This window comes from Tachyglossus aculeatus, chromosome 2 (assembly GCF_015852505.1).
Source record: "Tachyglossus aculeatus isolate mTacAcu1 chromosome 2, mTacAcu1.pri, whole genome shotgun sequence".
Taxonomy (NCBI): Eukaryota; Metazoa; Chordata; class Mammalia; order Monotremata; family Tachyglossidae; genus Tachyglossus; species Tachyglossus aculeatus.
This window is the reverse complement of record NC_052067.1, coordinates 6,803,776-6,821,626: the sequence shown is the minus strand read 5'-3', so window position 1 is coordinate 6,821,626 and position 17,851 is coordinate 6,803,776.

Below are 17,851 nucleotides of genomic sequence, written 5' to 3'. Positions count from 1 at the left end.
AATAGACACCACTGATTGACTGATTGATTGATTGAAGTATATAGCTTGTTCATTCCTGTGATTTTCAGGCTTTTTTCATTACAAACTTCGGTAGACATCTTCCAAAATTGCACTGCTATTTACAGGTGTGGGTACAAAAATGACGCCCAAATAAAACTGAAAGATGATTAAAACAACTTCCTTTTCAGAAGCTTATTTATAAGTCAGTCCTACAAGATTCTACAATTAACAGTCGCATTTCAATCACTTTCAGACAGGTTGTCGTGAAGATCGCTTCTCCGCATTTCCAAGAATAAATTTGAGAATTTTCAAAAATCAAATCCTTCCTCCTTCTACCCCAGTCCTTCAGGAAAATATTTCACGTGTAGGCAAGCTTCGTTGAGGCAACTAAGAGCTACAATGATGTACCACGCGTTGTCTCCTGCCTCTCACACCTGATTCATTCATTCAATCGTATTTATTGAGTGCTTACTATGTGCAGAGCACTGTACTAAGCGCTTGGGAAGGACAAATCGGCAACATATAGAGACAGTCCCTACCCAACAATGGGCTCACAGTCTAGAAGGGGGAGACAGACAACAAAACAAGTAGACAGGTGTCAGCACCATCAGAATAAATAGAATTATAGCTAGATACACAGTCCTGAAAGACAGTCTGAGGAAATGGAGCAGTTACATCAAAAGGTGGAAATGGGGCCTTCTGCAATCCCCAGGAAAAACCAGGTCAGACATCGTTATCAATTCAATTATAGTATTTTTGGATGCAATAATTGTGAGGGTGTGAGGGTTTCCCGTGTCTTGCTCCTTTTGGAATTATTGGAATATCTTGCTTTCCTTCATATTTGGAAAAGCAACATGGTCTAATGGAAAGCTCACAGGCCCGGGAGTCAGAGGATCTGGGTCCTAATCCTGACTCGGCCACTGGTCTGCTGAGTGACCTTGAACAAGTCACTTGACTCCTCAGTTCCTTCATCTGTAAAATGGGAATTAAGACCGTATATATCTGCAATGTTATTTATTTGTATTGATGTCCGTCTCCCGCCGCTCTAGACTCGGAGCTAGTTGTGGTCAGAGATTGTCACCATTTATTGCTGCATTGTTCTTTCCCAAGCACTTAGTACAGTGCTCTGCACATGGTGAACGATTAATAAATATGATCAAATTAATGAATGAATGAGCGTCCATGTGGGGTAGGGACTGCATCCAACCTGATTAGCTCTTATCTACCCTAGTGCTTAGCATAGTGCCAGGTAACAAATGCCATTAAAAAATAGATAAATAAACACCCCATGGGTGAAATTCACCTATGGAGTAGCAGCGTGGCTGAGTGGAAAAAGCACGGGCTTTGGAGTCAGAGGTCATGGGTTCAAATCCTGGCTCCACCAATTGTCACCTGTGTGACTTTGGGCAAGTCACTTAACTTTTCTGTGCCTCAGTTACCTCAACTGTAAAATGGGGATGAAAACTTTGAGCCCCCTGTGGGACAACCTGATCACCTTGTAACCTCCCCAGCGATTGGAGCAGTGCTCTGCACATAGTAAGCACTTAATAAAGGCCATTATTATTATGATGATGATGATGATGATGAGTTTGTGTGTGGCTGAAAAGACCAGTACCAGAACGTCTAGTCTGTCACAGACTTACACAACAAAAAGGTCATCCCTTGTTGTCTTGTTTCCTTCATGATTGTAGAGCCTGGAGTCGTTTTCTCTTTTGCCTCATTGTCTCTCTTCTCACTGATAGTTTTTGCTAAAAGAGAGCCCCTCCCTTCTCAATAGCAATGTAGGATGCAATTCTACCCTCCGTGGACTTCCAGTTTTCCGTTAGGATGCAATTTTATTGGTCCTGGATATCAATAGAAATTGAGCCAGCAAAATAAATGTTCTGTTCTACCTGTCTCTTAGGTTGGGATGGGGACTGTCTTCACTCTGATTATATTGTGTCCAATTAATCAGTCAGTCAATCGGTGGTATTGACAGGTGACTTGACACCTGCCCACATGTTTCGTTTTGTTGTCTGTCTCCCCCTTCTAGACTGTGAGCTTGTTGTTGGGTAGGGACCGTCTCTATGTGTTGCCAACTTGTACTTCCCAAGAGCTTAGTCCAGTGCTCTGTACACAGTAAGTGCTCAATAAGTATGATTGAATGAATGAATGGTATTTATTAATAAATGTGTCCCCCTCCTACCTCTCCTCACTACTCTCCTACATCAAATCACTCTGCACACTTTGGTCTTCTAATGCCAACCTGGGCAATGGACCTCAATCTCATCTATCTTGCCACTGACCTCCGCCCATGGACTGCCCTCCCTCCTCATGTCTGACAGACAGTGACTCTCCCCTTCTTTAAAGACTTATTGAAGGCACCTCTCCACCAAAAGACCGTCCCTGACTAAGCCCTCTTTTCCTTTTCCATTTTGTGTCACCGTGACTTACTCTCTTTATTCATGCCCCCTCCCAATCCCTCAGCACTTATGTACATATCCGTAATTTATTTATATTAATGTCTGTCTCCCCCTCTAGACTTTAAACTCATCGTGGGCAGGGAATATATCTGTTATGTCATTACATCATACTCCAGCACTTAGTACAGTGCTCTGCATACAGTAAGAGCTCAATAAATATGATTGATTGATATTTATTAAGTGCTTACTATGCACCTTGCCAACCACTTTACTAATTGGTGGAGTAATAATAATAATAATGGCATTTATTAAGTGCTTACTATGTGCAAAGCACTGTTCTTAGTGCTGGGGAGGTTACAAGGTGATCAGGTTGTCCCACAGGGGGCTCACAGTCTTCATCCCCATTTTGCAGGTGAGGTAACTGAGGCCCAGAGAAGTTAAGTGACTTGTCCAAAGTCACACAGCTGACAATTGGCAGAGTGGGATTTGAACCCTTGACCTCTGACTCCAAAGCCCGGGCTCTTTTCACTGAGCCCCACTGCTTCTCTAGATACAAGATAATCAGATCCCACATAGGGCTCACATCTAAGTAGGAAGAAGAACAGGTATTGAATCTCCATTTTTCAGATGAAGGAACTGAGGAACAGAGAAGTGATGTGACTTATCCAAGGTCACAGAGCAGACAAGTGGCAGAAGCGGAATTAGAACCCAGCTCCTCTGACCCTAGGGCCCCTGTTCTTTCCACTTGGGCACACTGTTTCTCTCTGCTTCTTATATCTGCTTCTATACGTAGCAGTTGGGAAAGCACAATAATAGCAGAGTTGGTAGACACATTTCTTGCCCACAATGAGCTACCCTAGAGATTAGCAGATATAATAGTAATAATAAAATAGCAGCAGCATAGTAAAGACATTAAATGATCATCAGCTGAATGCAATACAACAAACCTAAGCATTTGAGAAACACAATAGGCTCACAGGATGTATTCTCTGCTCATCAGGGGCTTCCATTCCAAAAAGAGACACAAACATGGACATTTCAAATATAAGTACATACACAAGCTTGGAGATAGACACGTATAATAATAACAGTGTATGAATGAATAAAGACATTATGTAAGTGCTTTGAGGGCTGAAGGGATGAGAAAAATCAAGATACTAATAAACAGGTTGGGAAGGCTCTTTGGAGGAAGTGGAATTAGTTATGCTATAAGAACTTAATACAAACCATAATTAGAAGTAGCCCCTCTCCTTAGGAGCATTTGAACTGATCATCACAGCAAATTGTTTTTCAAGTCTCCAATAGTCAGCTATTGTGGATTCTGTTTTGTTTGCATTTTGCCTTACGTTTCACTAATACTCTGTTATTAATCCCAGCCAGGAAATAAACATGTCACAAATGTAAGGAAAGAGAAAATCAGAATTTTAATGATTGCTCAGAAGACACATTTAACCTGAAAAGAAATGGATAATTATTGTAGCTATACCTTTTTTCTGCTATTCTCTCTCCCCATTCAGAAAAGTGTATTTAGGCATTCCCTGCCTGGGAATTAATGATATTGAAGGAAATAAAAATTGAAATTATATTTTTCCTTTTTTACAATGATCAGTACTTTAGACTGTTCTTCCACTGTGTAGAATTACCTGGGCTTTTTGTGGTGGACACTTAAAAATATCTGTGCAGGAGGAGCTCTCTTGCAGCTGTTTTACGTTTCACAGGGTTTCTTCACTTGTTGGTCAAGATTTTAGTGGCTTTGTTATAAACTCTGGGCGATGTGAGTTTATGCTTAGCATCCTCATTATCTATGCCAAGCTAGTAATGGATTGAGTTGTCACAACATATTTTAGAAATTTCAGTGTACTTTCTTATTTCTGGCCAAGATAAGTGACTTTTAAAAGAGTCTCTCTAAGAGCTTGTGGTCCATTTAAATATTGATTTTCCCTTAACCATAAACATATTGTTAGAGTTTTGAAGCCTCTAAAAACTGTGGCATCTTGTAAATTTGTGCAGTTACCTTAACAGACTGTTAAAAGGCCTTAAATTGCAGGCTGTTGTATCTGTATTTTACTCAAACTGTGATACCACCCGGACCATGCTGCTTATTAAGAGATTTAAATGGCCTCTTACTTCCTACCAAGATGCCATTCTGATTTCTAAATGTGAGACTACGGGTATCTAATCGATCCGCTACCGCACGTGGATCGGCAAATGTTCATTTAGCTTCTCTGTGCCTCAGTTACCTATTCTGTAAAATGGGGATTCAATACCTGTCCTCCCTGTGACTCGGACTGTGAGTAGATTAGAGAAGGGAGGATGCTCCAGGCCGGAAGGCAAGAGGTGGGCAACGAGATAGAGGCCCAGTGAGAAGGGAGACAGACAACGAAACAAAACATGTGGACAGGTGTCAAGTCATCAGAATAAATAGAAATAAAGTTTAGCGGCACTAGAGAAGGGAAGTTTGTGGGCTGGGCTGTAGAAGAAGAGAAGCGAGGGGAGGTAGGAAGGGGCAAAGCAGTGGGGTGTTTTAAAGCTAATGGTGAGAAGTTTTTCTTCGATGTGGAGGTGGATGGGCAACCACTGGGGTTTTTGGAGGAGAGGGGTGACGTGTCTTGAATATTTTTTGTAGAAAAATGATCCAGGCAGCAGAGTAAAGTATGGACTGGAGTGGTGAGAGACAGGAGGCTGGGAGGTCAGCAAGAAGCCTGATGCAGTAATCCTGGCAGGATAGGATGAGTGACTGTACTAATGTGGTAGCAGTTTGGATTCATTCATTCATTCATTCAATCGTATTTATTGAGCGCTTACTGTGTGCTGAGCACTGTACTAAGCGCTTGGGAAGTACAAGTTGGCAACATCTAGAGACGGTCCCTACCCAACAACGGGCTCCCAGTCTAGAAGGGGGAGACAGACAACAAAACAAAACATGTGGACAGGTGTCAAGTCATCAGAATAAATAGAAATAAAGCTAGATGCACATCATTAACAAAATAAATAAAATAATAAATATGTACAAGAAAAATAAATAGAGTAAATAATCTGTACAAACATATATACAGGTGTTGTGGGGAGGGGAAGGAGGTAGGGCAGAGGGGATGGGGAGGAGGAGAGGAAAAAGGGGGCTCCATCTGGGTGAGAGGGAGGATTTTAGCGATGTGAAGGTGGGAATGACGGGATTAAGCAATGGATTAAATATGTGGGTTGAATGGGAGTCAAGGATAATGCCAAGGTTATGGGTTTGTGAGACAGAAAGGATCATGGTGCCCGCTGCAGTGATGAGAAAGTGAAGGGGGAGGACAGGGTTGGAGTGGGAAGATAAGGAGTTCTGTTCTAGACATGTTAAGTTTGAGGTGGTGGGAAAGAAACAGCATGGCTCAGTGGAAAGAGCACAGGCTTTTGAGTCAGAGGTCAGGGGTTCTAATACCGGCTCCGCCACATGTCCCTGTGTGACCTTGGGCAAGTCACTTAACTTCTCTGAGCCTCAGTTCCCTCATCTGCAAAATGGGGATTAAGACTGTGAGCCCCACGTGGGACAACTCGTTCACCTTGTATCTCCCCCCCCCCCCAGTGCTTAAAACAGTGCTTTGCACATACCAAGCGCTTAACAAATGCCATCATTATTATTATCATTATTATTATTATTGATTGTTTGATTGACTGATTGAATCAACAATATTTATTGAGCACTGACAGTATCCAGAGCACCATACTAATTACTTGAGAAAGTAGAATAGAGTTGGTAGACGTTCTAGTCTACCTTCACAGTTCTTCTAGATGGTGAGCCTGTTGTTGGGTAGGGACCGTCTCTATACGTTGCCAACTTGTACTTCCCACATGCTTAGTACAGTGCTCTGCACGCAGTAAGTGCTCAATAAATACGATTGAGTGAATGAATGAATGAATGAATAGACCACCAACTCTTCCATCAGTAATAGCAGCGTGGCTCAGTGGAAAGAGCCCGGGCTTTGGAGTCCAAGTCATGGGTTCAAATCCCGACTCCACCGCTTGTCAGCTGTGTGACTTTGGGCAAGTCACTTCACTTCTCTGGGCCTCAGTTCCCTCATCTGTAAAATGGGGATTAAGATTGTGAGTCCCACATGGGACAACCTGATCACCTTGTATCCTCGCCAGAGCTTAGAACAGTGCTTTGCACATAGTAAGCGCTTAACAAATACCAAAATTATTATTATTATTAATAGTATTTATTCAACCAATTAATCAATCAATCATATGTATTGAACTCTTACTAAGTGCTGAACAATGAGGTAAGTGCTAGGGAGAGTACACTGTGTATTGAGTGTTTATTCTATGCAGAGGGATATACTAGCCACTTGGGAGATTACCATTGAGTTAGTAGACCTGATCTCTCTCCTCAGAGAGTTTAAAATCTATTGTGCACAGGACTGTGTGCAAAACCTTGGGGATTAGAGTTGGTAGATCTGAACCCGGCCCTCAAGGAGTTTACAATCTACTGTCTGCAGGGCACTGTGCTAAGCACTTCTTGAGTGTGAGCCATTGTGGGCAGGGATTGTCTCTGTTGCTGAATTGTACTTTCCAAGCACTTAATACAGTGCTCTGAACACAGTAAGTGCTCAGTAAATTTGATTGAATGAGTAGAGTTGATAGGCCCAATCCCTGCCTTCAAGGAGCTTTCAATCAAGAGGGAGTCAATCTGGTATTTCCTTGTTCGGCAGTTTGCAAAATTTGAGCTCTATTCTTCCACCTTCCTTGGGGGTGGGAGGAAGGGAAGACTGAATCCTCAGAAGTGGGGGAGGTTAGAGGAGAGGACCGTCAGAGTGGTCTAGCAAGCCATATGAGGAGATAATAATAATAATAATGGCATTTATTAAGCGCTTACTATGTGCAAAGTACTGTGCTAAGCGCTGAGGGGAATACAAGGTGATCAGGTTGTCCACGTGAGGCTCACAGTCTTAATCCCCATTTGACAGATGAGGTAACTGGGGCACAGAGAAGTCAAGTGACTTGTCCAAAGTCACACAGCTGACAAGTGGCGGAGCTGGGATTAGAACCCATGACCTCTGACTCCCAAGCCCGTGTTCGTTCCACTAAGCCACGCTGCTTCTCTGTTATGCTGTGTTGTGTTACGCTGTTATGTTGATGTTATGTTATGTTAGGAGATGTTACGTTGTGTAGATCTCACTGTGTTCCCTTTCCACTGCTGCAGTAATGACCGCAACCAGCCTCTGTATGTCTGGAGCCCACTTCCACCGAAGAAATGGGAAGGGGCTACAGAGAAACTGAGTCCCTTCTGCAGGTTCCAGAGGACATATATACACACACGTTTATGTGTGCGTGTGTGTGTGTGTATGTCTACCTAAAAATCCTCCTAATCATAGTAACTGTGGTATTTGTTAAGTATTTACTATGTGACAAGCACCGTTTTAAATGCTGAGGTACATAGGCTCGTTGTAGACAGGGAATGCGTCTACCAACTCTAAGCGCTTAATACAATGTTCCTCACGTAATAAGCAATCAATAAATACGATTGATTGATTCACATTAATAGGTATCTTACCATCAGATCTGACAACAGTGTCAGATCAGGCCTATCAACTGATAGGATGAGTGAGAAAAATCTTAAAAAGTAATAACTATGGTACTTGTTTTGTGCTTACTTTGAGCCAAGCACTGTTCTAGGTGCTGGGGTAATAATAATAATAATGGCATTTATTAAGCATTGTACTTCCCAAGCGCTTAGTACAGTGCTCTGCACACAGTAAGCGCTCAATAAATACGATTGAATGAATGAATGAATGAATGGGCCTGACCAAAAATTGAGATGTTTAGCAATATGGCCTAGTGGAAAGATCTTCGGCCTGGGAGTCAGAGGAACTGGGTTCTAACTGTGGCTCTGCCACTTATCTGCTTTGTGACCTCGGGTAATCACTAAACTTCTCTGTGCCTCAGTTTCCTCAACTGTATTCATTCAATCGCATCAATAGACTCAGGCTGGGCTGTAAAATGGGGATTAAATCTTACCGAGAGTCTGAGCCCCAAGTGGGAAAGGGACTGTTCCCAACCTGATGATCTTATATCTACCTTCTTATAGCTGAGAAGCAGCGTGGCTCAGTGGAAAGAGCCCGGGCTTTGGAGTCAGAGGTCAGGGGTTCAAGTCCCTGCTCCCCCAATTGTCAGCTGTGTGACTTTGAACAAGTCACTTAACTTCTCTGTGCCTCAGTTACCTCATCTGTAAAATGGGGATTAAGACTGTGAGCACCCCGTGGGACAACCTGATCACCTTGTAACCTTCCCAGCACTTAGAACAGTGCTTTGCACATAGTAAATGCTTAATAAATGCCATTATTATTATTACCCCAGCACTTAGTACAGTGCTTGGCTCAAAGTAAGCACAAAACAAGTACCATAGTTACTACTTTTTAAGATTTTTCTCACTCATCCTTCACCCTAATCACTTTTGAGCCTCTGTGACAGGATGTCTCCAGTATGGATGTCTATTTCCAGGTTACTGAGCAATGGCGTGCTGATAGAAAGAAAAAAAAGGCTTGACAATATGCTTTCTTGAGTGGGAATTATGTTATTAATAATAATTGTAGAATTTGGTAAGAACTTACTATGTTCTTAGGACTAGGCTAAATGTGAGGATACATACAAGACAATCAGATCAGCGTAGTCTAGTGGAAAGAGCATGGGCGTGGGATTCAGAGGACTGGGCTGTAATCCTGACTCCACCATGCACCTTTCCACTACGCCACACTACTTTCCCAGTAGGAGAAGGAGATTAAGGAGATGAGGTAGGAGGAGGCAAGCTGACTGAGTGCTATGAAGAATGAATGTAGTGCTTGGAACACAAAGGCCCCACTTGATTAAAATTGAAGTCTGTAAAGAGAAATCATTTAAAGAAAATTTGAACTTAGATGTTGGCACGTGAACTATGTAAAAGGCGAAACGAAATCGAGGCCGAGAACTATAGTCAAGAGCGTACCCACCCAGGGAGGCCCCAGGTAAGCCTCCATGCATAATCGTACCTGCACCAAAAAATATTCACGTCAGGCGGGGATTCCTTGATAGGCTCGTCCCTTTCAAGTGCTCTCAATGTTTGTGAGAGTGGTTTGCCCGCATGACTACGTTTTCAAGGAGTAACAAGAAGATTGTCTGTGTTTATTTATTTATTTATTTACTTATTTATTTTCCTTGTACATATCTATTCTATTTATTTTATTTTGTTAGTATGTTTGGTTTTGTTCTCTGTCTCCCCCTTTTAGACTGTGAGCCCACTGTTGGGCAGGGACCATCTCTATATGTTGCCTACTTGTACTTCCCAAGCGCTTAGTACAGTGCTCTGCACACAGTTAAGCGCTCAATAAATACGATTGATGATGATGATGAAGCCGATGGGAAGGAATTTCTGTTGGATGTGGTTCACAGTAAGTGCTTAAATGCCACAATTATCATTATTATCAGTATTATTATTATCATTATTATTAGATCAGACATAGTCCTTGTTCTGCATGGGACCCCCAATCTTAGGGGGAGGGGGAACAGGTACTTAATTCCCATTTTACAGATGAGGAAACTGAGGCTCAGAGAAGCTTAGTGACTTCGAGGTCACACGGCAATCACGCGGATTGCGTCCAAATGCAGGTATGAAAAATGCTCTAGACAGTAAGCATGGGCTTAATCCAACTCGTACTAGAGCATTTGAATTCTCCGAGAGCGATTCTTTATATTGTCTGCCATGTAATCAAGAGAATGTATTTTCTGGGACCTGTCTATTGCAGAGCCCTTGATTCTGAATACACCTTCACAAGTGCTTTTGAATAAATGGATATCTTGTGAGTGGCCTCATTTAACTTTTATTCTAACTGGTGGTTTGGTAGTTAGATCGGTGAAAAAATAGGCCTAGCTCCACTTTCAGTGCATCTTATTAATACGAGTGGACTTGACCTATGCATAATTCCTTTGTCAGGTAACATTTAGTTTGCTCATTTCTGATGCTCGGTAAATGCTCTATTGATTGCTGCCACCAGTAGTAAATCAGCTTACCTTAGCAGCGTGGAAGCTCGATTCTTCGTCCTCAGAAAACTGTTTTATCCCTATCAGATTCCTCCTCTTGCTGAGGTTCACGGAACTGACTTCTTTCTCCGGACTTACGGCTTGTAGAACGATAGTTTGACTCATCTGAATTCCTCCTTCTGAGCAGTGTTTGGTGAATTATGTTGAAGGGGCTTTCGCGCACCATGGAAAGAGTACAGCCCTGGAAATCAGAGGACTTGGGTTCTAATCCTGACCCCGCCTCTTGTCTGCTGTGTGACCTCGGGCAAGACACTTAACTTCTCTGTGCCTCATCTGTAAAATGGGGATGAAGACTGTGAGCCCCACTTGGGACAACCTGATGACCTTGTATCTACTCCAGCGCTTGGAACACTGCTTGGCTCATAGTAAGCGCTTAACCGATACCATCATTACTATGATTATTGTTGGCTGAGTGACCCTGGGCAAGTCACTTCACTTCTCTGGGCCTCAGTGCTCTCATCTGTAAAATGGGGATGAAGACGTGAATCCCACTTGGGACAACTGATGACCTTGTATCTACCCCCGTGCTTGGAACACTGCTTGGATCATAGTAAGCGCTTAACTGATTCCGTCATTACTATGATTATTGTTGGCTGGGTGACCCTGGGCAAGTCACTTCACTTCTCTGGGCCTCAGTGCTCTCATCTTTAAAATGGGGATGAAGACTGTGAGCCCCACTTGGGACAAACTGATGACCTTGTATCTACCCCAGTGCTTGGAACACTGCTTGGCTCATAGTAAGCGCTTAACCGATACCATCATTATTATGATTATTGTCAGCTGGGTGACCCTGGGCAAGTCACTTCACTTCTCTGGGCCTCAGTGCTCTCATCTGTAAAATGGGGATGAAGACAGGGAGTCCCACATGGGATAGGAACTGAATTGAACTTGAATATCTTGTATCTACCCCAGTCCTTAGTCCAATGCCTGGCACATCATAAGCGCTTAACAAATGCCATTAAAAAAATCATTGCCGAGGGGTTAAGTGACTTGACTTCTCCAAGGTCACCCAGCAGACCTTGGTGCAGCTGGGACTGGAATGCAGATCAATCAATCAATCAATTGTATTTATTGAGCGCTTACTGTGTGCAGAGCACTGTACTAAGCGCTTGGGAAGTACAAGTTGGCAACATATAGAGACAGTCCCTACCCAACAGTGGGCTCACAGTCTAGAAGATCTACCGAATCTTAGTCACGCGTTCTTCCTACTAAGCCGAGTGGCCACCCAACGTCACCCTGGTTTCCCAGGATGAGAGGCATTATTTCCTTAGAGTTGAATGTCGGCTATCATCATCATCATCATCAATCATATTTATTGAGCGCTTACTGTGTGCAGAGCACTGTACTAAGCGCTTGGGAAGTACAAGTTGGCAACATACAGAGACAGTCCCTACCCAACAGTGGGCTCACAGTCTAGTCTATCTGTCCCCTATTCTCAGTGAGGGATTCAGGATAGACGCGAGGAAGGATTTCTCACAGAGGAGTTAGCAAATCCAATGCGTAACTCCGGAGTTTGGGAACCTTCTCTGAGGATCTTTAAAAATAAAAGAGCTCCCCTCGTGTCAGGACTGGGGGAGAGGAGGGCCGAGGCTCCTGTGAGGCTAAGATCTAGGAGTGGATTATGTTGGCAAATTGCGAGCCACTCAAAGAGGAGCCTCCTCCCCAGGCTAGGGGATGTGGTTGAAAAGAATGAGCCTCTCACGGTGAATTGACTTGCCTTAAAAGCAAACATTTCCTTTCATTTCCTTTCAGCCGGTGACCCACCCTTCAACTGTATGCCTTTTGTGAATGCGGGGTACGTTTGATGGTTATCACCGTGTCATTCCCTGAGCACCGAAAGGCCTGGGCTTGGGGGACTTGGTGGGTTTGGGGGGCTTGGGCGGATGATGCAAGTTCCGGTTTCTAAGTAAATAATAATAATGATGATGGAGTCAGAAGTCATGGGTTCAAATCCCAGCCCCGCCAATTAGCTGTGTGACTTTTGGGCAAGTCACTTCACTTCTCTGGGCCTCAGTTACCTGATCTGGAAAATGGGGATTAAGACTGTGAGCCCCCCGTGGGACAACCTGATCACCTTGTAACCTTCCCAGTGCTTGGAACAGTGCTTTGCACATAGTAAGCACTTAATAAATGCCATTATTATTATTATTATTGTATTTGTTAAGCGCTATGTGCCAAGCACTGCTCTAAGCACTGGAGTAGATACAGGGTAATCAGGTTGTCCCACGCGAGGCTCCCACTTTTAATCCCCATTTTGGGATGAGGCAACCGAGGCCCAGAGAAGTGAAGTGACTTGCCCAAGGTCACACAGCAGACGAGAGGTTGAGCCGGGATTAGAACCCACGACCTCCGACTCCCAAGCCCGGGCTCTTTCCACGGAGCCAGGCTACGTCTCTGTTGGATTTGAGGAGGGAGGGGAGGGATTAAGACTGTGAGCCCCATGTGGGACAACCTGATTACCTTGTATCCCCCCAGTGCTTAGAACAGTGTGTTTTACACCTAGTTAGTGCTTAACAAAAACCATCGTCATTATCATCATTATTATTATTATTATAATGACCCCCGCCCACCTTCAAAGCCTTATTGAAGTCTCGTCTCCTCCCAGAGGCCTTCCCAGACTAAGCCCCACCTTTCCTCATCTCCCACTCCCATCTGCGTCTTCTGACTCACTTTTTGCTCTTTCCCTGTCCCAGCCCCACAACGCTTATGTACCGATCTATCATTTTATGTATTTGTATTGATGTCTATCTCCCCCAGTCTAGATTATAAACTCAGTATGGGCAGGGAATGTATCTATTTACTCTTGCGTTGTACTCTCCCAAGCCCTTAGTACAGTGCTCTGTACATAATAAGAGCTCAATGAATACGACTGGATGAAGACTGTAAGCCCGTCTCTAGTCTGTGAGCCTGTTGTTGGGTAGGGACCGTCTCTATATGTTGCCAACTTGGACTTCCCAAGCGCTTAGTACAGTGCCCTGCACACAGTAAACGCTCAATAAATACGATTGAATGAATGAGTGAATGAGTGAGTGAGTGAGTGAATAAATGAGGGGACAGAAGCACTGAATTACAGGTGGGAGAAGTAACCTAATTTGTTAAAAGATATATATGTAAGTGGGGCATGGTTGTGTGTGTGTGTGTGTGTGTGTGTATATGTATGTATGTATGTATGTATGTATGTATGTATGTATGTATACCTAAGCACTAGAATGGAAAGAGTAGAGAAGAGAAATTAACCAAGAGTGGAGAAGAGAAATTAGTTTGTCTGTTTCTCCCTTCCAGACTGTGAGCCCGTTTTTGGGTAGGGACCGTCTCTATATGTTGCCAACTTGGACTTCCCAAGCGCTTAGTACAGTGCTCTGCACACAGTAAGTGCTCAATAAATACAAATGAATGAATGAATGAGTGAATAAATGAGGGGACACACACTGAATTACAGGTGGGAGAAGTAACCTAATTTGTTGAGATATATATGTAAGTGGTGCATGGGTGGGTGTGTGTGTGTGTGTGTGTGTGTGTGTGTGTGTGTGTGTATACATGTACCTAAGTTCCTAGTACTAAAATGGAAAGAGTGAGAAATGAACCAAGAGTGGAGAAGAGAAATTAGTTTGTCTGTCTCCCCATTCTAGACTGTGAGCCCATTGTTGGGTAGGGACTGTCTCTATATGTTGCCAACTTGTACTTCCCAAGCACTTAGTACAGTGCTCTGCACACAGTAAGCGCTCAATACATATGATTGAATGAAAGAATGAGGGGACACAAGCACTGAATTACAGGTGGGAGAAGTAACTAAGTTTTTTAAAAGATATATATGTAAGTGGGGCATGTTTGTGTGTGTGTTTGTGTGTGTGTGTGTGTGTATGTGTGTGTGTGTGTGTGTGTGTGTGTGTGTGTACCTAAGTTCCTAGCACTAAAATGGAAAGAGTGGAGAAGAGAAATTAATTTGTCTCTCTCCCCCTTCTAGACTGTGAGCCTGTTGTTGGGTAGGGACCGTCTCTACATGTTGCCAACTTGTACTTCCCAAGCACTTAGTACAGTGCTCTGCACACAGTAAGCACTCAATAAATACAACTGAATGAATGAATGAATGAATGAATGAATGAACCAAGGCAGATTTCCTGGAGGACGTGTGATTTGATAAGGGCTTTGAAGATGAAGTGGGCAGTGATCTGCCAGATGTGAAGGGGCAGAGGTTTCCGCTCTAAGCCCTTGCCTCATCTTAGAGGCTCTACTGAAAGCTCATCACCTCCAGGAAGCCTTCCCTGATTAATCTCTCATCTCCCCACCGTATCCACTTCATCACTTCCACACTCACCTAAGCCCTCGGCTGCTAACAGTAAACAATAGCACTGTTAATGAACATATCTTTAAACCCTAGTCACTCCTCCTACCTGTAATTCGATTTTACCTCTGCTAATCCTAATACACTCTGTGAGCCTGTTATGGGCAGGGGTTGTCTCTGTTGCTGAATTGTACTTTCCAAGCACTTAGTACAGTGCTCTGCACACAGTAAGCATTCAATAAATACAATCGAATAGATAATTGAATGAGCTCTAAGTCTAATAATAATAATAATGATGATGGTATTTGTTAAGCACTTACTATGTGCAAAGCACGGTTCTAAGCACTGGGGGATACAAAGTGAGTGCTGGGGGGATACAAGGTGAATCTAATTGTCACTTTTATATTCACTCCCAGCACTTAGTAGGCACTTAATACATAATATTACTATTACTAATTAGTATAACACTTTGCAAACATTAGGTACTCAGTCAACCAGTAGTATTTACTGAGGGCATACTGTTTGCAGAACACTGAACTAAGCACTTGGGGAGTGTAAAACAACAAAATTAGTGGACACGTTCTCTGACCACAGCAAGCATACAGTCAAAAAAAGAAAGAATGATTAATTGTGAAGGGTAAGACAAAGAAGCGATAGATGCCCTCCCCACAGTGAGTTTATACTCAAATAGGGGACAGATGACAAGCAGCATGGCTGAGTGGATAGACCACAGGCCTGAGAGTCAGAAAGATCTGGATTCTAATCCCTGTTCTGCCACTTGCCTGCTCTGTGATCTAGGGCAAGTCACTTAACTTCTCTGTGCTTCAGCTTCCTCATCCATAAAATGGGGATAAAATACATGTTCTCCCTCCTACTTCTACTGTTATTCTCCAGGTGGGACGGGACTTATTGTTATTTTTACCCCAGGGCATACTAGAGCGCTTTATGCATAGTATGTGCTAAACAAATACCACTTATCATCATCATCAAGGGGCTACCATGTGTAAAGCTGGGGAGTAATACAATGAAGAATAAATAACACTCGGTTTCTGGCTCTCTGGTCTGGAAGGCTAGAACAAGGTTGTTAGTTGTCAAGGGGATGAATTGTAGCAGCAGAGAGAGAAGGTAAAATTTAGAAAAAAAATGTTTGCTTGTCACCATAAGCCAAACTTGTTACTTCAATAATTAATTTTTCCGTGCCTCTAAGTTGTTTTTATTTGATAATCAACAAGGGAAAGGGGCCATCTCTCCTGTCTTCAATGAAGAGAAGATCATTACAGATTAGTCACAGCTGGAAAATGACTTGTAGGTCAAAGGCAAGAACTCTGGAAATGCCTTCCGTGTGCTGGAGTCTTTCTCCAAGTTTACAGTTTCATTTTCCCTCATGGTCTTGTAGCTGCCTTTGAGAAGCAGTGTGGCCCACCGGAAAGCGCACAGGCCTCGGAGTCAGAGGACCTGAGTTTTGAACCTGGCTCCTCCACTAGTCTGCTCTGTGATCTTGTGCAATTCACTTCACTTCTCTGTGCCTCAGTTACCTCACCTGTAAAATGGGGCTTAGGATTGTGAGCCCCATGGGGGACGGGAACTATGTCCAACCTGATTAACTTGTATCTACTCCAGCGCTTAGTATAGTGCCTGATACAGATTAAGAGTTTACGAGGGGCCATTAAAAACAAGCAACAACAACAACAAAATCAGCCAAAAGTGAAACAAGTAAGACATCCTCTGAAGGTAAGTGTGGCTTAGTGGAGAGAACATGGGACTGTTACTCTGTTACTGTTACTCTGTACTCTATTACTCTATTTTATTTGTACATATTTATTCTATTTTATTTTGTTGATATGTTTTGTTTTGTTCTCTGTCTCCCCCTTCTAGACTGTGAGCTCACTGTTGTGTAGGAACCATCTCAATATGTTGCCAACTTGTACTTCCCAAGCACTTAGTACAGTGCTCTGCACACAGAAAGCGCTCAATAAATACGATTGAATGAATGAATGACTGAAACCCAGGAGACCTAGTTCTAATCCTCGCTCTGTCCCTAGCCTGCTGTGTGACCTTGGACAAGTCACCTAACCTCTCTGGGCCTCATCTGTGAAACAGGGAGAAAATCCCGTCTCTTCATCCCCCTTCGATTGTAAATTCTGTGTCAATCAATCGATCGTATTTATTGAGTGCTTGCTGTTTGCAGAGCACTGTACTAAGCGCTTGGGAAGTACAAGTTGGCAACATATAGAGATAGTCCCTACCCAACAGTGGGCTCACAGTCTAAAAGGGGGAGACGGAGAACAAAACCAAACATACTAACAAAATAAAATAAATAGAATAGATATGTACAAGTAAAATAAATAAATAAATAGAGTAATAAATATGTACAAACATATATACATATATACAGGTGCTGTGAGGAAGGGAAGGAGGTAAGATGGGGGGGATGGAGAGGGGGGTGAGGGGGAGAGGAAGGAAGGACAAGAACCGTGTCAGTCGATCAGTGGTATTCATTGAGTGCTTACTGTCCGCAGAGACCTGTACTAAGCACTTGGGAAAGTGCAATAAAGTCAGTAGACACAATCCCTGCCCCAAGGAGGTTATTATTTGAGTGTCTCATAGCTACCCCAAGGATTTATCACATAAATCAATGGTCAAAAAATATCATAATTATGTAGACTTTCAATTTTTAACAGCAACGTGGCCTATTGGAAAGAGCAGGGGCCTCGGAGTTAGAGATCTGGGTTCTAATCCCAGCTCTGTCACTTGTCTGCTGTGTGACCTTAGGCAAGTCACTTCACTTATCCGTGCCTCAGTTCCCTCATCTGCAAAATAGGAGTGCAATATCTGTGCTCCCTCCTACTTAGAATGGGAGCATTTTGTGAAACCTGATTATCTTGTATCTAGCCTAGTGCTTAGAACAGTGCTTGACACATAGTAACCACTTAACAGATCCCACGGTTACTATTATCCTTTGATTATATCACAACTATAATAAATACTGAAACTACCCTTCTTGAATCTGAGCTCTGAGAGCCTGCGTGAGTTAAAAAGAAAAGTTTGCAAGAAGCGATCTTTCTTCCAGAGGAAATAAAAGCAGCCAAACTCCCATATTCACTGTTTTATTATT